Here is a 14,448-nt window from a genome sequence, read left to right as displayed (position 1 = left end):
AGGGCCTAGAAGGCCACATGTGGCCTTGAGGCCACAAGCTCCCCGCTTGTGTCCTAGACAATAAGGATACTTTTATTAATGAAACCTTCCCTCCAAAAACCTATAAAAAATGGCTCTGAACCAATTCTAGAATGGCAGAACTCACAAAACAGCAGAGGGAAGCAGGGCTCCAGCCCAGGACAGCCTGGATGGTCTCTGGGTGAGGTCTATCCCACATGGAGCTGGGAGCTGGGAGCTGGGAATGGAGTGGAGCAGAACCCAGCCTGAACGGCGTGGACCATCCAGACCAGAAGCCGGGCAGAGGGGGCCCTAGCGCCCTGAATATGTGAGCTGCTGCAGTTACCAGACTCCTTAATCCACAAACACCAAAGACTGTGGAGAAGGTTAGTGGGAAAAGCTGAGGGAGTAGAAGGAGTTCGCAGTTCAGCTTCCAGCCCCGGGGGCAGCGGAGGTGGGGCAGCAACAGCTGTTGTTACTTCCAGCTCCAGGCCCACCTGGTGGGAGGAATTAAGTGGCGGATCAGAGCAGGAGTGCACAGCCTGCCGAAGATCTAAGCCCAGTCCGGGTTGGGGGTTGGGGAAGGAGCAGTACTGGTGAGGCAGAGCTGGCACCTCCCCCCCAAATGTGGAACATAGAACTCTCTAGTCTACAAGCAGTAGACTACCCCACTGAAAAACTCAAAGGTCAAGTTAGTTGGCTGGGAATATGGCCAGGCAGCGAAAATGCACCGAGATTCGGTCTCAGACTTTGGATTCTTTCTTTGGTGACAAAGAAGACCAAAACATACAGCCTAAAGAAGTCAACAAAGTGCAAAAGCCTACACCAAAAGGCTCCAAAAAAACATGAACTGGTCCCAGGCCATGGAAGAGCTCAAAAAGGATTTGGAAAAGCAAGTTAGAGAAGTAGAGGAAAAATTGGGAAGAGAAATGAGAAGAATGCGAGAAAACCATGAAAAACAAGTCAATGACTTGCTAAAGGAGACCCAAAAAAAATACCAAAAAATACAATGAAGAAAACAACACCTTAAAAAACAGACTAACTCAAATGGCAAAAGAGCTCCCAAAAGTCAATGAGGAGAAGAATGCCTTGAAAGGCAGAATTAGCCAAATGGAAAAGGAGGTCCAAAAGACCACTGAAGAAAATACTGCCTTAAAAATTAGATTGGAACAAGTGGAAGCTAGTGATTTTATGAGAAATCAAGATATTATAAAACAGAACCAAAGGAATGAAAAAATGGAAGATAATGTGAAATATCTCATTGGAAAAACCACTGACCTGGAAAATAGATCCAGGAGAGATAATTTAAAAATAATTGGACTACCTGAAAGCCATGATCAAAAGAAGAGCCTAGATATCATCTTTCAAGAAATTATCAAGGAGAACTGCCTGATATTCTAGAGCCACAGGGCAAAATAGAAATTGAGAGAATCCATCGATTGCCTCCTCAAATAGATCCCCAAAAGAAATCTCCTAGGAATATTGTCGTCAAATTCCAGAGCTCCCAGATCAAGGAGAAAATACTTCAAGCAGCCAGAAAGAAAGAATTTGAGTATTGTGGAAACCCAATCAGAATAACCCAAGATCTGGCAGCCTCTACATTAAGAGATCGAAGGGCTGGGAATACGATATTCCGGAGGTCAATGGAGCTAGGATTAAAACCTAGAATCACCTACCCAGCAAAACTGAGTATCATGCTCCAAGACAAAATATGGATTTTCAATGAAATAGAGGACTTTCAAGCTTTCTCAGTGAAAAGACCAGAACTGAATAGAAAATTTGACTTTCAAACACAAGAATCAAGAGAAGCATGAAAAGGTAATCAAGAAAAAGAACAAGAAAAAGAAATTGCGATGGACTTACTAGAGGTGAACTGTTTTGTTGACATTCCTACATGGAAAGATGATGTGTATGATTCATGAGACCTCAGTATTAGGGTAGCTGAAGGGAATATGCATACATATATGTTTATGTATATATATGGGTGAATGTGTATGTATGTATATATCTATGTTTGTACGTATATATATATATGTATATATATATATATATATATAGAGAGAGAGAGAGAGAGAGAGATCGAGAGAAAGGGAGAGAGGGAGAGAGCGGACATAGGGTGAGTTGAAGATGAAGGGAAGATATCTAAAAGAAATAAAATCAAATTAAGGGATGAGAGAGGAACTTACTGAGAGAGGGAGATAAGGGGAGATAGAATGGGATGGATTATCTCCCATAAAGGTGGCAAGAAGAAGCAGTTCTGTGGGAGGAGGGGAGAGGGCGGATGAGGGTGGAATGAGTGAACATTGCTCTCATCAGATTTGGCCTAAGGAGGGAATACCATACATACCCAATTGGGAATCTTACCCCACAGGAAAGAAGAGGGGAGAAGATAAAAAATGGGGGGGATGATGGAGGAGACGGCAGATGGGGGTGGAGGTAGTCAAAAACAAACACTTTGGAAAGGGGACAGGGTCAAGGGAGAAAACTCAATAAAGGGGGATGGGTTGGGAAGGAGCAAAATATAATTAGTCTTTCACAACATGAGTATTGTGGAAGGGTTATACATAATGATACACATGTGGCCTATGTTGAATTGCTCGACTTCTTAGGGAGGGTGGGTGGGAAGGGAAGAGGGGAGAGAATTTGGAACTCAAAGTTTTAAAAACAGATGTTCAAAAACAAACAAAAATGTTTTTGCATACAACAAGAAAATAAGATACACAGGCAATGGGGCGTAAAAATTTATCTTGCCCTACAAGTAAGGAAGGGAAAAGGGGATGGGAGGGGAGTGGGGTGACAGAAGGGAGGGCTGACTGGGGAACAGGGCAACCAGAATATATGCCATCTTGGAGTGGGGGGGAGTGTAGAAATGGGGAGAAAATTTGTAATCCAAACTCTTGTGAAAATCAATGCTGAAAACTAAATACGTTAAATAAATTTAAAAAAAATTATAACTATTAATGAAGCCTTAATTCTCATTTAGGGCATCTAGGTGCTGCAGTAGATAAAGATCTGGCTTTGGAGTCAGGAGGATCTGAGTTCAAATCTGGCCTGAAACCCTTACTAGCTACCTGTGTGACCCTAGGAAAGTCACTTAACCCTGTTTGCTTCAATTCCTCATCTATAAAACGAGATTGAGAAGAAATGGAAAACCACTTCAATATCTTTTCCAGGAAAACCCCAAATGGGGTCATGAAGAGTCAAATATGATGGAAATGGCTAATAACAACAACAAAGATTGCATTTGCTTTGGCAAAGGCTATAGTATGTCATACTCCTCAAGTGTTGTGAATCAGAGCCCTTGGGCCATTTCCAAATGAAGATAAATCAGGTCCTCTTCTTTCTGTATTTTTGCAATTTATTTAAAAGAACCTTAAGTGTACAATTTGGTATTTGCCCTTATTAAATTTCATATCTTACCACTGGCCTTTTATTCCAACATATCAAGGTTTCTCTGAGCTTGACATCATCCCCAAATTGAATAAGAATGCCTTCTAAGACTTGATATAAGTTTGTGGATGTTGAAGGGGACAGAGTCTTGCAGCATGCCACTACAGACTTCCATCTAGGATGACACAAGTCCATTAATCAACTACTCTTCGGGTGTAGTTATTAAACTAGCTTTGAGGTCACCTAACTGTGCTATTATCCAGCTTATATTTCTCTTTCTTATCCACAAGGGTATCATAAGAGGCTTTGTCAAATAGATTGTTGACATCGAAATGCAGTGTATCTTTAGCATTTCCTTGATTTAAGAGTCTAGTAACCCTATCATGAAGTTATGAACAAATGTACTTACCATTTCTATCAGTGAATCCCATCTGTCTCTACAATTCAGGTTAAAATGATACAGTGCCTATCTCAAGCTGCCATAGAAAACTCTTGTTAAAAGAATCCTGGAAAAACTCCATTTAAAAACAGCGAAGTTCTTTTTGACTTTTTTTTTTGTAAAGGACAAAACACAAATGCATTTTTTGCTATTGTTGCAATCGACAGCAGAGAATGATGGAATAATCAGATTAATGGGTTGTGAAAGGACATTTGCCATGAGTACCCAAGGAGATCTGTAAAATTCTATCCTTTCTATTCAACCATTTTAAATTCCACAAGGGTAAATATATTTGGCATATTATCAGAGAGGAAGCTATTGTTATTTGCTTAGCTTTAGATCTATAGAATTTATGCCATTTTTTTTCATGAGTTCATTTCATTTGACAAGCTAGTCCAAATAGGGGAGGATTTTTTATAGAAATGTTCCAGGCATTTTGGTTTGAACATGAATTTATACCTTCAGTTTTTAAGGAAGAAAACTATAGGGAAAAGAGAAGTGCACAATATGGTGATGGTAAATATGTAAGCTATTTTTTCTTATTTGTCAGCTATATTGACGACTGTGAGAATAACAACATATAATCCAGTAATAATTTTCTCAAGATAATACTAGGAACAGAGTATCTAAGGCTCTTTATTATTGTCTGTCAGAGATATGTTTGGTTTAAGTAATCTGATGGGTTTAAGATAAAACAGTATTGTCAAGCTATTTACATAAGCAATACAATATTGGTCAAGACAGAAGTCTTAATATACAAATCTTAGTGACTTTATGTAAAAGGTACAGAATATATATTACTCACACAATAATAAATAATTTCTGTATAATATTTTGACACATATTACCTTATTTGTTGCTTTTAATCTCATCATTAAACAAGGCAATTGTCATTCACTATTGTAAATATAAGTAAGTGCAAAATTAATTGAGGGGTTGAGATTCAACTATATTATAACAGCAGAAGCACTGAACTTGGAAAATTAGGCTCTGGTTCTGCCAATTACTTGCAAATTATTTGCATCTGTGGGTCTCATTTACTCATCTACAACTGCAAAGGTTGAATTTGATCATCTGTAAGGTACCTTTCAGCTTTAATAATCTGTGAATCTACAAATTGATCAAGGTAGGAAAACTAGGCATGACATAAACCCAGGTCTTCTGACTTCTACTTGAATCCTCTTTCAGCTATTTCATTTGTCAATAAGCAGTCAAGTACTTACCATTTGCCAGCAACAGGGGATTCATGGGGATGTAATCTGAGGATTCATGGACAAAAATGAAACTGTCCTTGCCCTCAAGGAACTTAGATTGTAGGCAACATCCACATACATGCACATGTAAACAAAAAATATGTTCAAAATAAATATTCTCTATTTCAATAAGTTTTTCAATAATTTGGACTATAGAAGCATGTCAAACACAGAGAAAGAATAGTATTAAGGCAGCTAGGTAATAGAGCATATCTAGATTTAGAACCAGGAAGAATTGAAATGGAATTTTTCTTCATGCATTCACTAGCTATGTCATTCTGAGTCTCTCAGCCTCAGTTTCCTTATCAGTAAAATTTGGATAGTAATAGCAACTACCTCACAGGGTTGTTGTTATGAGGACCAAATAAGATGGCATATGTAAATCACTTCAGATAACATTATATGAATTCTAACTATTATCATTATTATTATTAATGATGGTGATATTATATTTATATCATCAGAGAAGAATGGGCAAACTATAGAAGCTCCTAAAAATTCCTCAAGGGATCCAGACATTTTCGTCGCACTTTTTTTGTTGTTCAGTAATTTCAGTTAACGTTCTGCTCTTTGTGACCCTGTTTCCTGCTTTCTGGGAAAAGATACTAGAATGCTTTGCCATTTCATTTTTTCAGCTCATTTTACAGATAAGGAAACTGAAGCAAACAGGGTTAAATGACTTGCCCAGGGTCACATAGCTAGTAAGTATCTGAGGCCAAATTTGAACTCGGGAAGATGAGTCTTCCTGACTCCAGGCCTGGCAGAAACTCTAACCACTCTGCCACCTATTAGTTACCCAATAGGATAGATCCTACTTTAAGCACCCAATATTTCATCAGTGTGAATACTTCTACTGACATGGACCTTAAGTCCTCTGTATTCATAAGCAATGATCAAGAGCCCCTGCACTCCAATCACCCCAACACAAAGACACATACATACCCTTTTGGGCAACTTTCGGGCAATGAACTTCTCTGTATCTAGCTAGATTGGTCATCAGTCAATAAATATAAAGTTCACTACCAGGCCACTACTCAGACTTCTACTTGTTAGGTCCTAATAGTTTATTCTCTCCAGACAGAGCCTATGAGAATCCAAGGTTACCTTAGCATCACAATGGGGATTCACAGTAAGGCTTTAGTAGAAGAAATGCTAGTCTAATGGAACAAAATTTCATTTTGAAGGCCCCTAGGTGGGACTGGGTTGAAGGTAGAGTCAGCAAGATCTGAGTTCAAATCCTACCTCAGAATTTGGACCCTAGAAAAATCATTTAATCACTCTCAGGGGCAGTTTCATCATCTATAAAGTGGAGATAAGAATAGTAACATGTACTTCACAAGGTCAAATGGGACAATGTATATAGAGTGCTTTGAAAAATGAAATAGCATTATATAAATGCTACTTATTATTATTTTCCTGTGGATATTTTTCCTTATTGAATCTTCAGTCTCAGTCTTTTACTGACTTCAAAACAAAAACCAAGACTATTCCTGCATAGCACAAAGTACGTACTCAAGTTATTTGGCTCGTGATCATTGAAGATACCGAAATTTTATAATCTTGGCTCCAGAGTTTAAAGGTGAAATAAAAGAAGGTATGCACAGTATAGTGAAGAGTCAAAGGACCAGCATTCAAATTTAGCCTCTGATGCTCATTACTTTTATAGTCTTAAACAAGTCACTTAATCTTCCCATGCCTGATTTCCTTCATCTATAAAATGAAGAACTTTGACCCTATGACCTTTGAAATCTCTTACAGGTATAGAGGAAAAAAGAGAAAAAAATAAAGTCAAATTGTTCTGTCGTATAATCCTATGAGAAGATGGGAGAATGACAATGACGACAAAAAGAAGGTAAAGCCATCCAACTTTTTCCTCTGTTTTCTCTGCCAAGAAGTATACTCTTCAGATTGGAAAGAGGGAGGTGAAACCTGCATTGTGATGAGATGTCTCAATAGGTAGAAGAGGATCCCTCTCTAGAGAATTTTAAAAATGATAGACATGGTTAGATGGCACAGAATAACTGGCAATGATTTAACCATGTGTGTGTTGTAAAGGCCATTAGGGCCTCTTCTATCCTTATCAAAGGGAATGGCATCCTCTCATTTCGTACAACACCATAACACAATACGAGAAAAACAGAGTACATAACATTTTCAGAGGGACTAGCACCTCTGGTGCAAGGGATTTCCAAACCCTTTTCAGGACTGCTCATTCAGCATTGATTTCCACCTGTCATTCAACTCTCACCTGTGTCTACAAGAAGCTGTAGCATGAGCAGCAGCCACGTCCTGATAATATTGTCTTGGCACATGGGCTAAATCAGTTTTAGGGTAACCAACAGTCCTCAAACCCATCACTGAATTAAGGAGATGTTCACCTCAAGCACATGAAGACTTTTCCAGCAGAATGGGTGGATGGGGACAATTTGATCCAAAGGCTGTGAAGGCAGCTGAAGCAGTAGCTGTTGAGCACTTAGAGAATAGTCAGACATTGAAGACGACAAGATCATCCACTGATTCCCGGGCCATCACCAGTTTTCTTGATTTTCCTCTAGCCATTGGACTTCAATGACTCTGGAAGAAAGAGTGAGGCTGATGATTTCAAGCAACCCTCTCACTTAAAGCCAATTCACACATGTGTAAAGACATAACCTTGTGATATCCTTGGTCCCCTTTGAAAATGAAGGACAAAAAACAAGAAGATGCGCACCTGTTGGAAATATAACAGAACAGATTATTAGTGGGTCATGCCCCCAGCTTAAAAATAAAAGCAAAAACACAATCACAAGTCCCTTTTATGTATTGGAATGAGAACTTGGAGAAGGCTTGGATTCACTTAATGGATTTGCTACGTGCTCTGTGGTATATGATGTGGTTAGGTGGCAGAGCCAATAGAGTTCCAGGACTGAAGTTAGGAAGACTCATCATCTTAAGACCAAGTCTGGCTTCAGACATTTACTAGCTGTGTGACCCTGGGCAAGTCACTTAACCCTTTTTGCCTCAGTTCCTCATCTGTAAAATGAGCTGGAGAAGGAAATGGCAAATCACTTCAGTTGCCAAGGAAACCCCAAATGGGGTCACAAAGAGTTGGACAAAGTTGAAACAAGTGAACAACAATAATACTTTCTACCTATATAATTTTGGACAAGAAACTCAATTTTCTCTTTTGTATGATAAAATTTAGATCAGATCTGATCTAAAATAAATTCCTTCTCTGATAGCTATGGTGCTATTCAGTTATATCTATAGAAAAAAAATACTTGAAAATGTCCATGAAAACAATTTCAATCCCCTTGTATGGTCTTAATTTTTTTAACAAATTCTCCACTTTCACTGCTTTGTTTCCACAAACCACACATTATTTTGTGGGTATGTTAGACACAGGATAAAATATATGTCTCTCTGTCTACCATGATAGCTTTTTGTGTTAACTATCTTTAATTATAAAACCTTGCTCTTGTTATATAGGAGCACAAAGTTCTAGTATTCATCATCATTATAACTTTGCATAAGTCATTTTGCCGTAAAGAAGGCTTTAAAGTCCATGTTGTAGCTGCTGTAGTTACTGAGGGGAAAAAAATCAGAGATTAGTCCTTAAAATTGCCATGATCAAGGAAGCTAGGAGCAGACAGCAAAACTGTAAGTAGATTTTACCAGGATGTCTGAATAAATTGCAGCTTTCTGGCCCAAGAGTGACAAAACCACAAATTAAAGCCTCTATATCAGTCCTTCCAAGAAGAGGACAGATTTGCTCTCTCCAAAAGCTAAAAGAGAGCACTTTGAAATCAACTTCATCTCTTCCTATAGAGACAGTTCCAAAACTAGAATGAAGCCCAAGTTCTTACCTAAGAGACAGGACTGACATGAGAGCCCTTATATATGGTATCAACACAGACAGCATTTAATAACTTCAAGAGGTGAATCAAGGGATTCCATTTTTTCCCTGAATTTAATTTCCAAGCCTTCTGTGGTATCATTCATTTTCCTGAGGATCAAGGGATCTGGCTTGAAACTATTGTATGTAAGTTGCTGGCAAGGGGGAAATCGATCAGAATATCATTTTTGATCAAAGCAGGAGACGTGAGAGACTAGCAATTATGAAAACCATTCAGAGAGGAAGTTGTTCCTATGTGTGTATATTGTTGAACTTCAAATTCAAATACAATATTGCTGGCAATGTTACTCCCCTTGTGTATATGTATATGGATGAAGAGAATGATTGCATGCATGAATTCTTTTTCACAGGGGTAATTACTCAAACTCCAGGATTGTTTAGGAAATTTTGTGTTGCCGTTTTTTGTATTTTGTTGTCACTCAACCCAAGTTCACTTGCTATTTTCAGGGAGATTACATTCTGAAAAAGATTCATGACCATAGAAATGACAGAATTTAGATCAGTGCTTTCCCTACAAACATTCTAGATCCTTTTCATTCTCTTAAGCCAAAACAAAAATCTTTCAGTTGTCATTTTCATTCCCTCCAGCTATCATGTTATATTTCTCCTTTGCACCTCTTCAAAAATCCTTATACTCATGTCTCTACTTACTTCTCAATTATATCTGAACCTGTTCTTGTCTGATTCTTGGCCTAATTTCTTAACTGAAACTCCCTCCTTCAAGGTTATCAAGAATCTCTTAGTTGCTAAGTCCAGTGGGCTTTTCTAGATACTCATTCTTCTTGCTTCACAATGGTCAGTCTTGACAATGTGGAACACTCCCTGTTCATGGATACTTTCTTTCTCGTTTGTCCTGACCCTGACTTCTGGTTAAACTTCTGTCTAGTGGCTCCTCTTCAGTCTCCTTTCTATGATTGTTATCCACAACTGAACCCCTAATGGTGCCACCCCACAAGACCCTATCATGAGACTTCCTCTTTCCTCCCCATTAATGTAATATAACATAATATAATATATGACATGATGTGATGTGATATAATACAATATATGTGTGTATATATGTGTGTGTATACACATATATGCATATGTATGTATATTGTGTCTATATGGGTGTGTGTACATATATATAAATATATGTACACTCACCCACACACACATAAACTTCTCTGTGTACATGTTGTTTCCCCCAAAAGACTGTGATCTCCTAGAAAGCAAGCACTGTTGAAGCTGAAGTCTTTGGTTCCTCAGCACCTAGTACAGTGCTTAGCATATAGGAAGTGCTTAGTTAATGCTCATTGAATTATTGAATAAATTGAGAAACCCAGGAACACACAAACTTTTTCATTTCTTTTTTGCATTACCATTTATTTTACTATTGTTCACTGCTACTGACTTAATTCAGCTTGTTATTCCATATCAGCTCTCTGACATATAATAGTTAGATAACTTCTAATGGTTAGAGTAGAGGGAATAAACAGTGTGCTAATGGTTGTTATTTAGGCTAAATAAAGCAAGACATGTAGAATGGCTGCTTGGGGTACAACACTGATGTCCACATGCTTCAGCACATATGACTGTCATCAATCAGCCTCTCTCTAACATGAGTATTCATTCTTGTCCATAGGATTTTTTAAAAAGAGGGTACAAAATGCTTCATTGATAGTTTACAAGAAAATGCAACTGTCGCCATTTGGGATCAATAAAAAATGAAAATTGGCCTTGGATTTTTGTCTACATGACAAGAAAATGCAGAGTAATGATAATACATTTTTCCTTCTATCTTCCCCACACATCTTATATGATCTACTCTCAGTCTCCTCTCCAAAGCTTCCCTGCCTATTCTTCTCATTGCCATTGTTTTTCTTTCCCCCTTCATGCCACAAGTCATGATATACAGTTATCCCTTCCATACTGTAGGAATTAGGGGCACATTGCTCACAATCTGGAAAATTCATGACATTTTTTGACCCTCTCTTTATGCCAGAAAAGAAGTTTGAATTATTATTGTATTAAATGAAAAAAGATGTTGACATCATGGATTACTATACATATATATATATACACATATATATACATATATACACACACACACACACACACACACACACACACATATAAAATGCATTTCTGAGTTTCTAAACTTTTTTGCATTGTCTGCTGGACTTCACATGTTGTTTGTGGCTTCTGCAAAACTTCCCCCAAATTCCCATTCATTTTCTTATGCCAACCCATGATGTATTGAAACTATGATGGGGAAAATTGTGATGTGGAAGGAATAACTGTACTTGCTCTTGCTACCTTAGTCATCTCTTCAATGGTGCAGTAAGTCATGCGTTGCTGAGTATACTCCAATGCTTTATCATGGTATGGCAGTGACCCTAGGTTCTCAAAAACTATACCAGCCAAAGATAAGATATGAACAATCTTACCCTAGCTGGAAAATCTTCACAAATGCATAACTCCCATGTCCACCCACCCAAGACTGCCCTGGCTAGGTTTTGAAAGGCTTACAATTAGGTTCCTCAGAGTGATGAAATTTTTAGCCCTTGTAACTCTCACATATCTTCTACAAAACTGATTCATTAAACACCAAATGAAACCATGGACCTTTGAGTAATTGAAGTATACACACACACACACACACACACACACACACACACACACACACACACATTCATCCATTGTAATGGAGGGGTTCTTCACTTTTTCTGTGTCATAGATCTCCTTTGGCAGTCTGGTGAAGCTGATGGACTACTTTTTAGAATAATGTTTTTAAATACAAAAATAATACGATTACAAATGAAACAAGGACATTGAAATACAGTTATCTAAATGTTTGAAAAAGAGAAATCCCTGCTCTAAGGATTTAGCCTAAACAAAATTGTCCTTGACTCCTAAGTTGCTACCTTCCACCTGGGAAACTCAAAAGAAGATGGCATAAAGAGTAAAGTATGAAAAAAATTATATTGGCTGTTGATTTGCCATTCTGATTTCCACAATCCATTTGACACTAAATATGAGATTAGGAGAACAGGCTGACCAACCTTTAAGATGTGCAAATAGTTACAAGAAGTTCAATTGAGTAAAGTACCTGCAAGCCGCTATGCTAAGTTCTAAAATTTTTATGTTTCTTTCTCTCTGTCTCTCTGTGTGTATACATGCATACACACACATACTTAAAATTACACATAAATACATACATACATATGTGCATATACATGTATATGTATAACATGTATGTGTATATATATATATATATACATATATATAATTGAAGATCATGGAATAGGATAGCCTTTAAATTTAATATAGTCTTCACTAAAGTTCAAAGAAAAATCAACTTTAAAAGTACCAGGTAGGGAAAGGTGATGGCTAGACAGTAGCGTCTGGGGAAAAGATCAAGGCCAAGGGGAACAGGCCGGGAGGTTTTAGTGCACTGCAAGCACTGTTCTCAGCTGCTTATAGCTTGGTTCCCATCCCTGTCTCTCAACTGAAACTATTCTCTTCAATATTACCAGTATCTCACTGATCTCTTAAAGACCTCATCTCCATAATCTATCTTTCACATGATTTCAAAATGTTATATTTCTAAAGCATGAGTCTGGCAACATTGCTTCAGTGCTTAATAAACTTCTGAAGCAGCTGCTAAGAGCTGGATAGAGTAATGAGCCCGGAGTCAAGAAGGCTTAAATTCAAATTTGACCTTAGATGCTTACTAGTTGTGTGAGCCAGGGCAAGTCACTTTACCTGTTTTCTTAACTGCACGATGAGGATAATAATAGTACCTACTGTGCAAGGTTGTCATGAAAACTGAATGAGACAATGTTTGTAGAAAAGGGCTTCACACAGTGTGTACCACGTAAGAGAAGTTGTATAACTGTTTTGTTTTTGTTTTGTTTTGCCTCCCCTTGGCCGAAAGATGGAATACAAACTTTTTTTTTTTTGCATTTAAAGCTCTTTACTATCTGACTCTGGCCTCATAATACAATTTTATTCTTCACAAACCCTCCAGTTTAGTCCAACTACCCCTCTTGCTGTTCCTGACCCATGACATACTATCTACTATTTTGTGCATTTTTGTGAACTGTTTTCCCATTCATTCATGGAGTTCATTGCTCTCCTCATCTCTGTCTCCTCAGAATTTTTACCTTAAATCAAAGTGAAATTCAAGAATACTTCCCAAATCAGGCTTTTCCTAATCCCTCCAGCTGACATTTTCCCACCAAAGTATCCTAGTATTTACTTTGTATATTTTAAACACACTTATGTGTGTACATCTTCACAGAATATAAGTTTATTGGGCAAAAGCTGATGTTCCTTTTTACTTTTGTATTCCTAGTGTCTAGAACAATGCCTGGCACATAGTTGGTTCTCAGTATTATGGCATTTAGTGCTGTCAATCACACATCTTCCTAGATAATCTCTTCCTTATTGTGAGATGCCAACCTGGTTTTCTTTCTAACCATGTGGCCTTTTTAAAAATTGTCTTTGACAGAATCTGTCTCCTGCCCCTAATCATCATTGTAACCAAGGATCATCTCTTCTCTCTCTACATATATATTCCTCCTCTTGGTCAACAACTGTTGCTCAATAAATAAATGTTGTAATACTGTTCTGTACATTCCCAGTCTTTGTATTTAAAACTTGTTTGCAGATATTCTGTGCACATAAGCATAACTGTGTGTGTGTGATCATATACATATATATGTATATATATAATATGTGTGTATACATATATATATATATATATATATATATATATATATATATATAATATGTATGTATATTTACACACACATAGATTTTTTTTTGGTTTTGTCTCACCTTGGCCAAAAGATAGAATACAAGCTCTTTTGTTTGCACTTAGGGCTCTTTATTATCTGACTCTGGCCTCATGATACAATTTTCTACCTTTCATTATCAAATGTAATGGGAGAAACCCCTCCATATGCATTACCTTGAGATAGGGCTAATCGGTAGAATATACACATTTGGCACTGACTCTTAGCCTGTCAACTAAAACTGCTGCCAGTTGATCTGTAAATATTTGTCTGAAAGGTTTCAAAAACTCTACTGCACAATAAAAAGCCCAGAAATTACTATAGAAAAGAAACAAAACTGACAGACAGTAGAAGCTCTTTTTGTTACTCAAAATAGTTCAGACAGTGCTGTGCTTTACTGGAACTGAATATGTCTCAGCAATCAACACTCAAAACTCAAATATTCTGAATTTCATTTTTTCTTTCCCTCTCCCTCCATCTGTCCTTGAAGGGAGGTGCTGGGGGAAATGAAATGGTTAATTACAATCTAATGTCACCAGAAGTAGAAGCAAGAATAGGGGCTTCGAGTTTCTACAAATTAATAATTTTTGCTCTTAATAGTACAAGGTGTAATAGAATTATAAGACTGCAGAGTTGGAAGGAAAATTTAAAAAAGCAAAACAAAACAAAACAAAAACAACTCCACATTCTGAT

The 14,448-nt window shown here is 37.5% G+C and overlaps 1 non-coding gene across 1 annotated transcript; it reads right to left on the bottom strand.

The window, feature by feature from the left end:
- Window positions 1–7,070: 7,070 nt before the first annotated feature.
- Window positions 7,071–7,195, bottom strand: LOC118835109. The gene has a single exon (XR_005009457.1). It is a non-coding gene; the product is annotated as a U6atac minor spliceosomal RNA (small nuclear RNA).
- Window positions 7,196–14,448: the final 7,253 nt, after the last annotated feature.

This window comes from Trichosurus vulpecula, chromosome 1 (assembly GCF_011100635.1).
Source record: "Trichosurus vulpecula isolate mTriVul1 chromosome 1, mTriVul1.pri, whole genome shotgun sequence".
NCBI lineage: Eukaryota > Metazoa > Chordata > Mammalia > Diprotodontia > Phalangeridae > Trichosurus > Trichosurus vulpecula.
The sequence above is the reverse complement of the archived record's forward strand: the minus strand, read 5'-3'. Positions and strand labels throughout refer to the sequence as shown.